This window comes from Molossus molossus, unplaced genomic scaffold (assembly GCF_014108415.1).
Source record: "Molossus molossus isolate mMolMol1 unplaced genomic scaffold, mMolMol1.p scaffold_m16_p_11, whole genome shotgun sequence".
Classification (NCBI taxonomy): Eukaryota; Metazoa; Chordata; class Mammalia; order Chiroptera; family Molossidae; genus Molossus; species Molossus molossus.
Window position 1 is genome coordinate 88,325,959 of NW_023425346.1, and position 13,600 is coordinate 88,339,558.

Here is a 13,600-nt window from a genome sequence, read left to right on the forward strand (position 1 = left end):
AATATGGGAATCTCCACTTGTTACATTTTTCAGGTGTCACATTGCATTCTGACTAGTGTAACCATCCATCTCTGTTTTACCAGATCATTAGAGTTTATGCATTTGTCTCAGAATAATTATTAACAATGACTTTCACTCTCAAATGTATCCTAGTTAAAAGGAAGGAAGGAAGGAAGGAAGGAAGGAAGGAAGGAAGGAAGGAAGGAAGGAAGGAAGAAAATAAGCAAGAAAGAAAGAAAATAAGGAAGAAAGAAAGAAAGGCAATAGAAATTCCCTAGAGGGAACAGAAATTTTGAATTTATCGGACACAACTTCAAAGTAGTTGTAAATGTGTTTACAGAACTAAAGTGAGTCATGTTTAAAGAATAAAGGAGACGCTTTCTCTCTCCCAGGAGCATACTCTGGCCTGTCCCTTCCCCTCCCCCTCCCCCAGGCACATTACCATCACCTTCCTCACTCTCAAGTCCCCAGGGCCCTCCTTTACTTCTATAACTTATTCCCTAAGCCCATTTCTTCTACAAATTACTTCTACCTCTGTGATTTTCCAAATAAGTGTTCGCTGGGGACTTCTGGTTACCATGGCGGCGGAGGTAACCGTGGTATCACCTCCTCCCACAACCATATCACAATTACAACTAAACTAAAGAACAAACATCCTTCAGAACCGCCTGACATCGAGCTGAATGGTAGTCCTACAACTATGGAATTAAAGCAGCAGCCACATCCAAACTGGTAGGAGGGCAGAGGCGGACGGGCTGGTCCCACACCCATGTGTGGGGGATAAAAATCAGGGGGACACCTTGGCTGGAGGAGTGAGGGGTCCCCGTTTCACACCAGGCTCGAACTCAGGGGTCCAGTGCCAGGAAGAGAATCCCCATAACTTCTGGCTGGAAAACCAGCAGGAACTGAGGTAGAGGGAGGCGGAGGCTTCTGGAGCCCCAGGCAGCTCCTCTTAAAGGGCCTGCAAACCAACTTCTCTGACTTGCTCCCTCTGAGCTCCAGCATTGAGGTGAGGCAGCTTGATAGACAAAAAAATATGAACAATAAAATGGCAATAAATACATATCTATCAACAATTGAATCTACAAACAAAATGAGCAAGCAGAACAGAAACAGACTCATCAATACAGAGAACTTTTTGTTGGTTGCCAGATGTGAGGGGGGTTTGGAGGATGAGTGAAAAAGATGAAGGGATTAAGAAATACAAATTGGTTGTTAGATGAGGAACCTCAAAGGGGAGAGGGGAGGTGGGGCTGGAAGAGAGAAAAATCAAAGAACTTGTATGCATAACCAATGGACACAGACAATAGTGTAGGGAAGGCAGGAGGCGGCGTGAGTGCAAAGGAAGGGGGCACAGGGGGAAAAAAGGAGAGAACATCTGTAATGCATTCAACAATAACGATAAGTTTTTTTTTTAAAAAAAAAGCTACCAGCAGAGCCCTGGCCAGTTTGGCTCAGCGGTTAGAGCGTCGGCCTGTGGTCCGGAGAGACCCGGGTTCGGTTCCCGCTAAGGGCACGTACTTCGGTTGCAGTTTGTCCCTGGCCCTGGTTGGTCGTGCGGGTGGCAGCCACTCGATGTGTCCCTTTCACGTCGATGTTTCTCTCTCTCCCTTCCTCTCTCTCCCTCCCATTCTATCTGTACAAAAAATGGAAAAATATCCTCGGGTGAGGATTAAAAAATAAAAAAATAAAAAAAATAAAAAATAAAAAAAAGCTACCAGCAGAAATAAATAAATAAATAAATGTTCACTTATAAAAAATAATAATAATAAATAAAGAATAAAGGAAAGTATAATGACAATTTATTAAATTAATAAAGAAATCGAAATTATTCCAAACATATGAAAGTTCTGGACCAGATGGCTTCACGGCTGAATTTTATCAAACATTCAAAGAAGAACAAACACCTATTCTTCTCAAACTATTCCAAAATACTTCAAGAGGAGGGAAGACTCCTAAACTCATTTTATGAGGCCAACATTATCCTAATTCCAAAACTAGATAAAGACACTACAAAGGCCCTGGCCAGTTTGGCTCAGCAGTTAGAGCATCGGCCTGCAGTCTGGAGAGACCTGGGTTCGGTTCCAGCTAAGGGCATGTACCTCAATTGCAGTTTGTTCCCGGCCCTGATTGGGTTGTGTGGGTGGCGACCACTCGATGTGCCCCTTTCACATCAATGTTTCTCTCTTTCTCTCTCTCCCTCTCTCTCCCTCCCACTCTATGTGAACAAAATATCAAAAAATGTCCTCAGGTAAGGAAGAAAAAAAAAAGACACTACAAAGAAGGAATATATGCACCCCTATGTTTATTGTAATGAGAATAAAGAGAAATGAACAGAACATCAGAAAAATATGGGACACCACACCAACATATGCAGAATGGACATACGAGAAGAAGAGGAAAAAAGGGAACAGAAACAAATATTTGAAAAAATAACGTCTGAAAACTTCCCAAATTTTATATAAAACATTAATTTACACATCTAAGAAGCTCAATGAACTCTAAGTAGAGTAAAAACAAAGACATCCACTGCTAGGCATATCATAGTTAAAGTGTTAAAAATCTAGAGACAAAGAGAAAAATCTTGACTTCGGGTCAAGATGGCAGGTAGGTAAACGCAGTATCGCGTCCTCCCACAACCACATCAAAGTAACAACTAAACTACAGAACAACCATCATTCAAAACCGCCTGAAATCAAGCTGAATGAAGTCCTACAACTACGGAATTAAAGCAGCAGCCACATCCAGACTGGTAGGAGGGGCGGAGCTGGATGGGCTGAGCCCACACCCACGTGTGGCGGATAAACATCAGGAGGATTCCTCATCTGGGAAGGTCCTTTCTGAGGACTGAGGGGTCCCTGTCCCACACCAGGTGTCTCACTCAGGGTTCCAGTGCCAGAAAGAGAATCCCCATAACTTCTGGCTGGAAAAACCAGCGGGAACTGAGGCTCAGGGAGGCTGAGGCAGCTGGAGCCCCAGGCAGCTCCTTAAAGGGCCCACGCATGGACTTATCGGACTCTCTCCCTCTAAGCTTGGAGGGGAGGCAGCTCAAGGGGTGCCAGAGACACACAGGGAAGGACTGAGCTGTTTGGCACTGGAGCGAGGGCTGGAGAGGGGGCTGTCTCCGGGACAAACGTGCTGTCAGAGACATTTGTTCCTTTGGTGAGCCCTACCCTGGGGCGGCAGACTGGGGCGCCATATCCGGAACTCCAGCAACCTGGCTCACATTGTTTGCCCCGCCTTGGTGATTCCCTGAGGCCCCACCCCACCCAACTTTCAGGCCCACCCAAGCTGTTGCCAGTTGCTTAACCATAGGATTGGCCTGTCTTGGATCCTGCTTCAGGTTTTCCTAAATTCTTTCAAACAAGTAGCATCTGGTCTCAACTAGCCCCATATCTCTCATTAAGTAATACATAGAAACAAACACAGGGAGGCAGCCAAAAGAAGGAGACAAAGAAACAAGTTCCAAATGAAAGAACAGAAAAAAATCTCCAGGAAAAGAACTAAGCGAAATGGAGATAAGCAACCTAACAGATGCTGAGTTCAAAATACTACTTATAAGGATGCTCAATGAACTTAGTGGGAACCTCAGCAAACTTAGTGAGGGCCTCAAGAGCATAAAAAAGGACCACAGAGAAATGAAGGATGCACATTCAGAAATGAAGGAGGCACTAACTGAAATAAAGAATAATTTACACAGATTCAGTAGTAGAGTAGGTAAAGCCAAGAAGCAAACCATTGATTTGGAATATAAGGAAGCAAAAAACACCCAATCAGAACAGCAAAAAAGAAAAAAGGATCCAAAAAAGTGAGGATAATGTAAGGAGCCTCTGGGACAACTTCAAGCGTGCCAACATTCACATCTTGGGGGTGCCAGAAAGAGAAGCAAGAGAACAAGAAATTGAAAACCTATTTGAAACAATAATGGCAGAAAACTTCCCTAACTTGGTGAAGGAAACAGACATACAAGTCCAGGAAGCACAGAGTCCCAAAGAAGATGAACCCCAAGAGGCCCACACCAAGACACATCATCATCAAAATGCAAAAGGTTCAAGACAAAGAGAGAATCTTAAAAGCAGCAAGACAAAAGCAGTTAGTTACCTACAAGGGAGTTCCCATAATGCTGTCAGCTGATTTCTCAACAGAAACTTTGCAGGCCAGAAGGGAGTGGCAAGAAATATTCAGAGTGATGAAAAGCAAGAACCTACAACCAAGATTATTCTATCCTGCAAAGGTGTCATTTAGAGTAGATGGCCATAAAAGGAATTTCCCAGACAAGAAAAAGCTAAAGGAGTTCATCACCACCAAACCATCATATGAAATGTTGAAGGGTCTTTTTGAAGAAAAAGATAAAATATACGAACAAACAAAATGGCAATGAATACATATCTATTGACAATGGAACCTACAAACAAAATGAACAGGCAGAACAGAAACATTCTCATAGATACAGAGAACATTTTGTTGGCTGCCAGATGGGAGGGGGGTTGGGGGAATGGGTGAAAAAGGTGAAGAGATTAAGAAGTACAAATTGGTTGCTAGATTGACAAACCTCAAAGAGAAGGAGATCGGGGGGTGGGAAAAAATAAACCAAAGAACTTATATGCATAACCAATGGACACAGACAACAGTGTGGGAAAAGGCAGGAGGGGGGCGGGAGTGGGGAGGAGGGGGTCTATGGAGGGAAAATGAGCAACATCTGTAATACAGTCAACAATACAGATTTTAAAAAAATTTATTTATTAAATAAATAACAAAAAAAAAAGAGAAAAATCTTAAAAGCAGCAAAAAAAAAAAAAAGTTTCATCAGGTACAAGGAGATTTCAATAAGATAAATAGCTGACTTCTCATCAAGAACAATGGAGACCAGAGGGCACTGTTATGACATATTCAAAATGCTTTAAAAAAAACAAACAAACTAAAAAGCAGTCAAGCAAAACTACCCTCTGAAAGTAAAGGCAAAAAGAAAAATATTCCTAGATAAACAAATACTATAAGAATTCGCTCCTAGTAGACTTGCTTGCAAGAAACACTAAATGAAGTTCTTCAGAAAGAAAGGAAGTGACATCAGACACTAATTTGAATGCATGTGAAGAAACAAAGAGTGCCAGTAAAGGCAATTATGTAGTAACTACAAAAGATAGTATAATTACATATGTCTTCTCCTTTCTTCTCTTAATTGATTTTTTAAAAACAATAGCATAAAGTAATATCTATAAAATTGAATTTGGAGGCTTAGAGCATATAAAGATATAATATATTTAACAAAACAGCACAAAGAAGTAAGCAGGCAAGGAAGCGATAGTGGAGCAAGAACATTACATCGGACAGTGACTCAAATCCACAAGAAGGAATAAGTACAGGAAATGGTTCATAAAAAGGTTAATATTAAAACTTTGTAAATATATATTTTTTATTAATTTTTTAAATGACATAGATTATATAAAGCAATAATTATAACACTACATTGTTGGATTTGTAACAAGAGGAATAAAACTATAGTGAAAATTTTCTATATCTCACTGGAATTAAGGTAATATGACTCTGAAGTAGATTCTGATAAATTAAGATGTGCATTTTAATTCCTAGAGCAATCACTAAGAAGAATTAAATAACTAAAAAATATATTAGCCCTGGCCTAGTGGGTCAGTTGGTTTGAAGCATTGTCATCCTATACACCAAAATGTTGTGAGTTCGAATCCCTGTCAGGGCACATACCTAAATTGCAGGTTCAGACCCCTGTTGGGGTGCATACAGGAAGCAATCGATCAATGTCTCTCTCTCACATAAATGTTTCTCTCCCTTTCTCTCAATGTATCCTTGGATGAAGATTTATATATAGAGAGTTTAAAATCAATAAAAAAGTTAAAATGGTATATTAGAAAATATTCATGTAATCCAAAAGACATTAAAGAAGAACTAAACAAGTCATGTCCTTGTAAAGGTAATCCAAGATCTGATGGTCAACTCTTAGGTCAACTTCAGTTTTCCAGTTGTATAGGCCAGTAAATTGTGTAGTCATTCTTGCTTTCTTTCTTCCTCTCACACTTTGCATCTAATTGTTAGCAAATGTTGTTGGCTGTCCCTTAAAAATATATATGGAATTTGATTAATTCTCACAATATCCACTGATGTCATCCTGGGCTATGCCACTGTGGGGGAGGAAGAAACTTTCCATTACCCTTCTAGGTTCTTCTGCCTGGTCTAATAATCAAATAGACATGAGACAAATTAATGTGGGAAATGACCACATTAAATTACATACATACACATAGAACCCCACACATATGAGAGGTTCAGAGACAGAAAGGTAAAATTAGGTATATACAACTTTCTGAACTAAGGATGAGGTAAAGTATCTTGGGGCTTCAGACCGAAGAAAGGTAATTCTCAGGATAAAAAGAGATGTTCAGTGCAGCCACTATGGGAAACAATATGGTGTTTCCTCAAAAAACTAAAAATTGATCTGCCATTTGACCCAGTGATCCCACTTCTAGAAATATATCCTAAGAAGCCCGAAACGCCAATCAGAAAGAATATATGCACCCCTATGTTCATAGCAGCACTATTTACAATCGCTAAGATCTGGAAACAGCCCAAGTATCCATCAATAGATTAGTGAATAAGAAAGTTGTGGTATATATACACAATGGAATACTATGCAGCTGTATGAAAGAAAGTTCTCTTGTCCTTTGAAGACTACATGGAGGGACCTGGAGAGTATTATGCTAATCAAAATAAGCCAATCAGAGAAAGACAAATATCACATGACCTCACTTATTTGTGGAATATAATGAACAAAATAAGCTGATGACAAAATAGACCCAGAGACATAGAAGTAGGGTACAGACTGACAAACCTCAGAAGATCGGGATGGAGTGGGGAGGGAAGAGATTAATCAAGGAACTTACATGCATGTATGCGTAACCAATTGACATAGACAACAATGCTGGGGTAGGGGAAGAGGTGGGATCAGAAGGATGGTGTCAATGGGGGAAAAGGAGAAACATCTGTAACAAAAATAAATTAATAAAAAGAGGAAAGAGAAGATGTTCAATAATTAGATGTTTGCCCTTTCCTATATAGATGTATCATTAAAAAGTATCTCTGGTAATAACTCTTATAATGGACAAAGCTGCAAATTTAAATTCTTTAAGGGAGAGATAAAAGTTTCTCATGAGCTCATAGGGTCTTGACTGCCTTCAGTTCCTAATGAGAATGAGCATGTTAAAACATAATCTGGACATCTCTCTTGCTCAAAACTCTCAAAGGTCTCCCTTTCTCACTCAATGTAAAAGCCAAAGTCTTTACAAGGGCCCAGACAGCCCTGTACAACCTGACTGCTGACATCACTTTCTCCTCTTCGTCTTGGTCCCTTTATTGCAGCCATACTAGCCTCCATGCTGTTCTTTCAACAATACAGGCACACTCCATGTGCAGGGCCTTTGCACTAGCTATTCTCTCTGCCTGGATATTCTTCTCCAAATACCCTGCGGCTTCCTACCCTTCTCCACTTCAGATACTCAGAAGTATCTTCTCAGTGTGAAATTCTCTGACAAGCCTCCTTAAAATTGCAGTTTTCTTCCACCCTTTGCTTTATTTTTTTCTATAGTGATAAAGTATCTCCTTATCTAGCACACTGTAGATTTTATGCATTTCTGTTGTTTATATTCTTCTCTGAGAATGTAAACTCCAAGGAAGCAAGGATTATTTTTTGTCTGTTTGATCCAGGTTTGTATCCTCATCACCCTTAGGCCTGGTGTGTAGTAAGTCCTCAGTAAATAATTTTTGAATAAAGTAGTGAGTGACTGAATAAAAATCACCCTCCATAAAGATTCATCAGCTGAAACTTGACATGATATCAATTTCTTATTACTCTATCAGCCACTTTATTTATTATATGAAGACTAAATGGTTAAAATGCACATGAACTCTTAGGACATTAAACATTTGCTTGAACAAATGTCCCTTCATTGGCCTTCTGACTTAGGCTATTTGCTGAACCTAGTTAAGCAAGCTTATCTTCTCAGGCTTCAACTCCTACTTCAATGCCATTAATTTCCAAATTTGTTTATGTTTAGCCTCACATTCATTCCTGATTTGCATTTTTATTTCCAAAAACTTACCATATTTTTTAGGCAGTTATTTATACTTCAAATCAATATTTAAAAACTCAAATTTATTTACCCAAACTCTCACATTGACCTCAACTAAAATTAAACACTTGCCCAAACTCTTCATTCCTGCATTTTTTTTTTTTTTTTTAGTTCACAAGCCATTCAGATGATCAAGCTAGAAATGATGGAGTCTCCCTTGTTTCTTTCCATCTCGTATTTTCCTCATGTAATTGATCTCCATGTGTTGTTGGTTGTAACCCTTGATCATCTCATATAAATATCCCCTTTCCCGTGCTTTCTGGTTGGAGATTTTGTGGATTAGTGCAAAACCTTTCCAACTGGTTTCCCTCCTTCCAGTTCTAATTTATTCTTTGTGTTATTGCCAACTTTTCTTTTCCAAACAGCCCCAAAACCTTCAAGGAAAATATTCAAATTTCTTAATATGTTATAAAATAGTTTAACTACTCTAGAAGAGAGAGAGATTTTGTAGCTAATACTTAATATATTAATCTAATTACCAAGCTCCTGGGAATCACTTCATATGCCAGACTTTACCCACATGAGTGGATCAACCCTTGGAAGGAGTCGACTCCAGATGGAGCAACTTCACTAATCCTTAGAGTCCAGCAGGAGATCCCAGATTGGAGTGTGGGGTGGAGACTTTTCGGAGGAAGTGATGTTTACACAAGGAACAAACATAGAGGCAAAACAGATGACAGCACACTTGAGAAACTGAAATCTCTTATATATATTGAATATTTTTAGGTATATAAAGATAATTTCAGCCTTGGCCGGTTTGGCTCAGCAGTTAGAGCATCGGCCTGTGGTCCGGAGAGACCCGGGTTTGGTTCCTGCTAAGGGCACGTACCTTGGTTGCCGTTTGTCCCCGGCCCTGGTTGGGTCGTGTGGGAGGCAGCCACTCAATGTGTCTTTTTCACGTCGATGTTTCTCTCTCTCTCTCTCTCTCTCTCTCTCTCTCCCTCCCTCCCTCCCTCCCACTCTATCGGAATAGAAAATGAAAAAATGTCCTTGGGTGAGAATAAAAAACAAAAAAAAAGATGATTTCAGGGTCTTTAAACTTCCTTTGGGAAGGGTGTGAAGTAAGAAGAGAAGAAATAAAAATGTGATTATTATGCATGTGTTTTTCTGTCTGAAACAGTAATGTTAGTGATAGACCCTTAGAAAATGAGTTTACGTCTTTGTGGGGATGTCTCTTATTTCTAATATTCTAGCTTGTTTGTGACACACTTAGTCAACTGCATCAAGGGAATAAACCAAGAAGTGAATTACACTTTTTTAAAAAACATGTTTTTATTGATTTTTTAAAGAGAGAGGATGGGAGAGAGATAGAAACATCGATGTGAGAGAGAACACATTGATTGACTGCCTCCCACATGCACCCCACTGGGGATCAAGCCTGCAACCTGGGCATGTGCCCTGATCGGGAATTGAACCAGGACCTCTCAGTCCATGGGATGTTGCTGAATCCACTGAGTTACACCAGCCAGGCAAATTACACTTCTTTATTACCTTTCTTAGTCGCTTTTCAGTTTGTACTTTTAATAGAGTGATTTGCTTCTTACAATCTGATGAAGCCTACAAAATATTATTCCTGTATCACAGACAAGGTAACAAAGCTTCCCCAAGATACAGTGATGTGGTCAGGATCACAAAGTTAGCAAAAAATTCATTTGCTGTTCTTGCCATTAACATATGAGGTAGTTATCAAGTCTAAACTTTAAAACTATCAAGAGATTAATTAGAATTCATCTTATAAACATATTGAAGTGACTAGAGTTGTGTCTTAGTCTGGAACCAAAGTTCATTCTTTTTAAGACATATGGCAGCATTCCAAAGGTCCTTTGCAAAAATCAATTTAAAATCATGTTTTCTCTTTCTATTAATATTTTCTAGTTGTACCTCTGTTTATATACTTTCATTTCATCATGAGTTCCTTAAATACAGTGATTAAATGACATCCATCTCTGTTTTTCTAACACTGTATTTCTGCTACTTAGGCAGAAAGAGCTCAATAAATATTTATTAAACTGAATATTTGAAATTCACATGCAGGACAAATGCCGAGTGTCTAGGTACTGTTTATTTTTCTCTTATTACTAAATCTTAGTATTATTTTCTTTTTTCTCTGCTTTCTATTTTCTATAAAAACCTTATTGATATAAGAAACATCCAAACCTACAGATAATTTTTATAAGAGTTTACTGAGCCAAACTAATGAAATATGCATGGGAGCAAGATCTCAAATGCTCCTGAGAATACAGTTTTGCAGCTTCTTGTATGAACTTGAAATTAAACCGGATACCTAAGGAAGATTAGAGAAAGCAAGACAGGGATTGGATTATAGCAGCGATTTTTCAAACTTTTTCATCTCATGGCACACAGAAACTAATTACTAAAATTATGCAGCACACCAAAAAATATATTTTTTGCTGATCTCACAGAAAAAATAGATATGATTATGATGCATTCACACTGGATGGCTATTGTTGTGTTGGCTGTTGTCATTTTTTTTTATCCTCACCCAAGGACATATTTCCATTTTTTATTCAGATAGAGGAGGAAGGAGAGACAGGAGAGAGAGAAACATCAATGTGAAAGGGACACATCAAGTGGCCGCCACCCGCATGACCCAACTAGGGGCCGGGGACAAACTGCAGCCAAGGTTCATGCCCTTAGAGGGAACCGAACCCGGGTCTCTGTTGACCGCGGGCTGACGCTCTAACCGCTGAGCCAAACCGGCCAGGGCTGTTGTCATTTTTTTATTTGACAATCTAAAGGAAAAGAGGTCAGTGCCCCTGACTAAATAGTCAGGTATCGCATGTTTTTTAAAATTCTTGGGGCAAACTGGTGTGCTGCAGCACAGTGGTTGGAAACTGCTGGATTACAGGATAGTGAAAATTTTGTGCTTATTTGAGATTTAATTACTTCTTTGAGGGGTATTATTTCTGGTATTTCAAAGGTGTGTTAATCTAGATGCACAAGAACAGTGGACAGGGCTGGTTTAAAACCTTCCACTAAAGAAGTTGCAGCCCGGGGGCATGACTACCTAACATGACCTGCCTCCTAAGAGTTTAGGATTAACTCAGCCTTTGAAGTCGCTTTCCATAGATCACCCTTTTCCATCCACAACCTAAGCGGTCAGGGAAATTTCCTTTATTGTGAGCTATGAAATTTGTCTTTTCTTAAATTCAAAATTGGCAAACACACTCTGAAGACACTGGGATGATCTTAACATACTTTTCTTAGAAAAGGAAGAAATATTCTTCCTTTAGCAAGGAGTTCACATTTTCAGAGGTTATAAAGTACAGCTTGTCGACGTAAGACATGTCTGAACCTGCAGAGAATTTTTATGAGTTTTCGGCGCCAAACTGAAGACAATTGCCAGCAAACAAAATCTCAATGGATTGAGAAAATGCTCTGGAGAATGGCAGTTTTGCAGTTTATTCCACATATTACAGTCAAAAGAGGAGACGGAAGGAGGGTTACATAAAATTCATTGGTAGTAGATTAGGGAGATGGCAGAAAGCAAACGGGGACATCTCTGACAGGATAAAGAGTCAAATGAAGAGATAAACACTTCCTTTACATTGGTGGCTACAGAAGGATAGTTAACAATCAACATTGACAGCATATAGAGATGGAATTTGGGCAACAAGACAACAATGACAGTTTCTGTGGTGTGCTCTGGTGAGAGATTGTGCCCTGAGTGGTCTGAAAAAAGGGAATTACTCTCACAATCCAAGGGTATGTTATCATAGATGCAGAAGACTACAGACAGACTCCATTAATGTAAAGGTTGATCTTTATCAAAGAAGATACCTGCCTAGGACATGACTACCCCCCAGGACTTGTTTTTAGTTAAGAAGTTTCCATTTCAGACCATCCTATGTGGTTACTTTGGGTCTGAGCTTATAAGGTCCACCATAGAGGCCTCCCCTGAGATCGTCAGGTTTTGTATGTGGCCCCTTTTTCATCCACAAGCTCTTGATTCTAGCCAAGAGCTATCCATTTGGGGGAATAAAAAAGAGACTGGAAGAATTGAAGATTTGAGATAAAAACAAATAAACAGCATGTGGGTAATGTCAACATAAGGAGTGTCTGAACCTCTGGAGAATTTTTACCAGAGTTTATTTGAGCCAAACTGACAACATATGCAAGAGAGCAAGATCCCAAATGTTCCCAAGAATGACAGTTTTGCAGCTTCTTTTATGTATTTGAAATTAAGGAGTAAATTGGAGCAAACAAAGACGTGGATTGGATTACAGGTTAGGGTTACTAAGCCCTTTTAGGGGTATTACTCCTGGTATTTCAACGATGTGTTAGCCTAGATGTACAAGAACAATGGACAGGCCCTGCCAGTGTGGTTCTGGTTGAGCGTCGACCCATGCATCAAGAGGTCACCTGTTTGATTCCTGGTCAGAGCACATGCCCAGGTTGTGGGCCAAATCCCCAGTGGGGGCATGCAGGAGGCGAACAATTAATGTTGTTTCTATCTCCCTCTCCCTTTCTCTCTCTCAAAAATCAATAAAGAAAAAGAAAGAACAATGAACATGGCTTGCTTAAGGTAAAGATAAACCTTTTATAGGACTGGGGCATGATTACCCACCATGACCTGCCCAGATAGGAATTTTTTGAAAAACTGGTTTTAGAGAGAGAGGAAGGGAGAGGGAAAGAGACACAGAAACACTGATGAAAGAGAACATCAACTGGCCACTGGAGATCGGGTCCACAACCTGGCCATGTGTCCTGACAGGGAATAGAACTGGCCACCTCTTGGTGCATAGGCTGATGTTCAACCACGCAGGGGCTCCCGTTAGGAACTTATGATCAGACCATCCATCCTCTGAAATAACTTTCCTAGAACTCTTTCTTTACCTCTATAGTAATGAGAAAATAGACTCCTTTCTGCAACTGCCAACCCCAGATGAAGAACAAAAGATAGATAATAGTATTATTTTGTAATGTAATTCCAATAAAGGACACTTTTAAAGGTTTCTGTAGACAGCAATATATGTATATTTGTTTTGTGGCAACAAATATATTCAGTTTCCCTTTTCCTATTTTTAATGAATTAAGAAAGGTATTCTGCCTTCCCCATTAAATCATCATTCCTCTCTGGCTTGAATAAAATATTATTGACTGATTGGCGAAGAGACGCAGATTTCAAGCTATTTTATGATGTGGAATCAAAAACTCAAACGAATGTCCACTTGTTTTGCTTCTACTATGGGAAGTATGGAATCGAACACTTAATCTTTAATCTTTAGGTCTTCGTTTTATTTATTTATTTATTTTGATTTATTAAAAAGGAGGATGATAGATGATTTAGGTATTTATTTATTTATTTATTTATTTATTTATTTATTTATTTAGATTTATTAAAAGGGAGGATGGTAGATGATTGCCAAGAGGCTGTCTCCCTTTGCCCAACCGGGGACCCGCTGCCCCGGGCAACAGGCGTC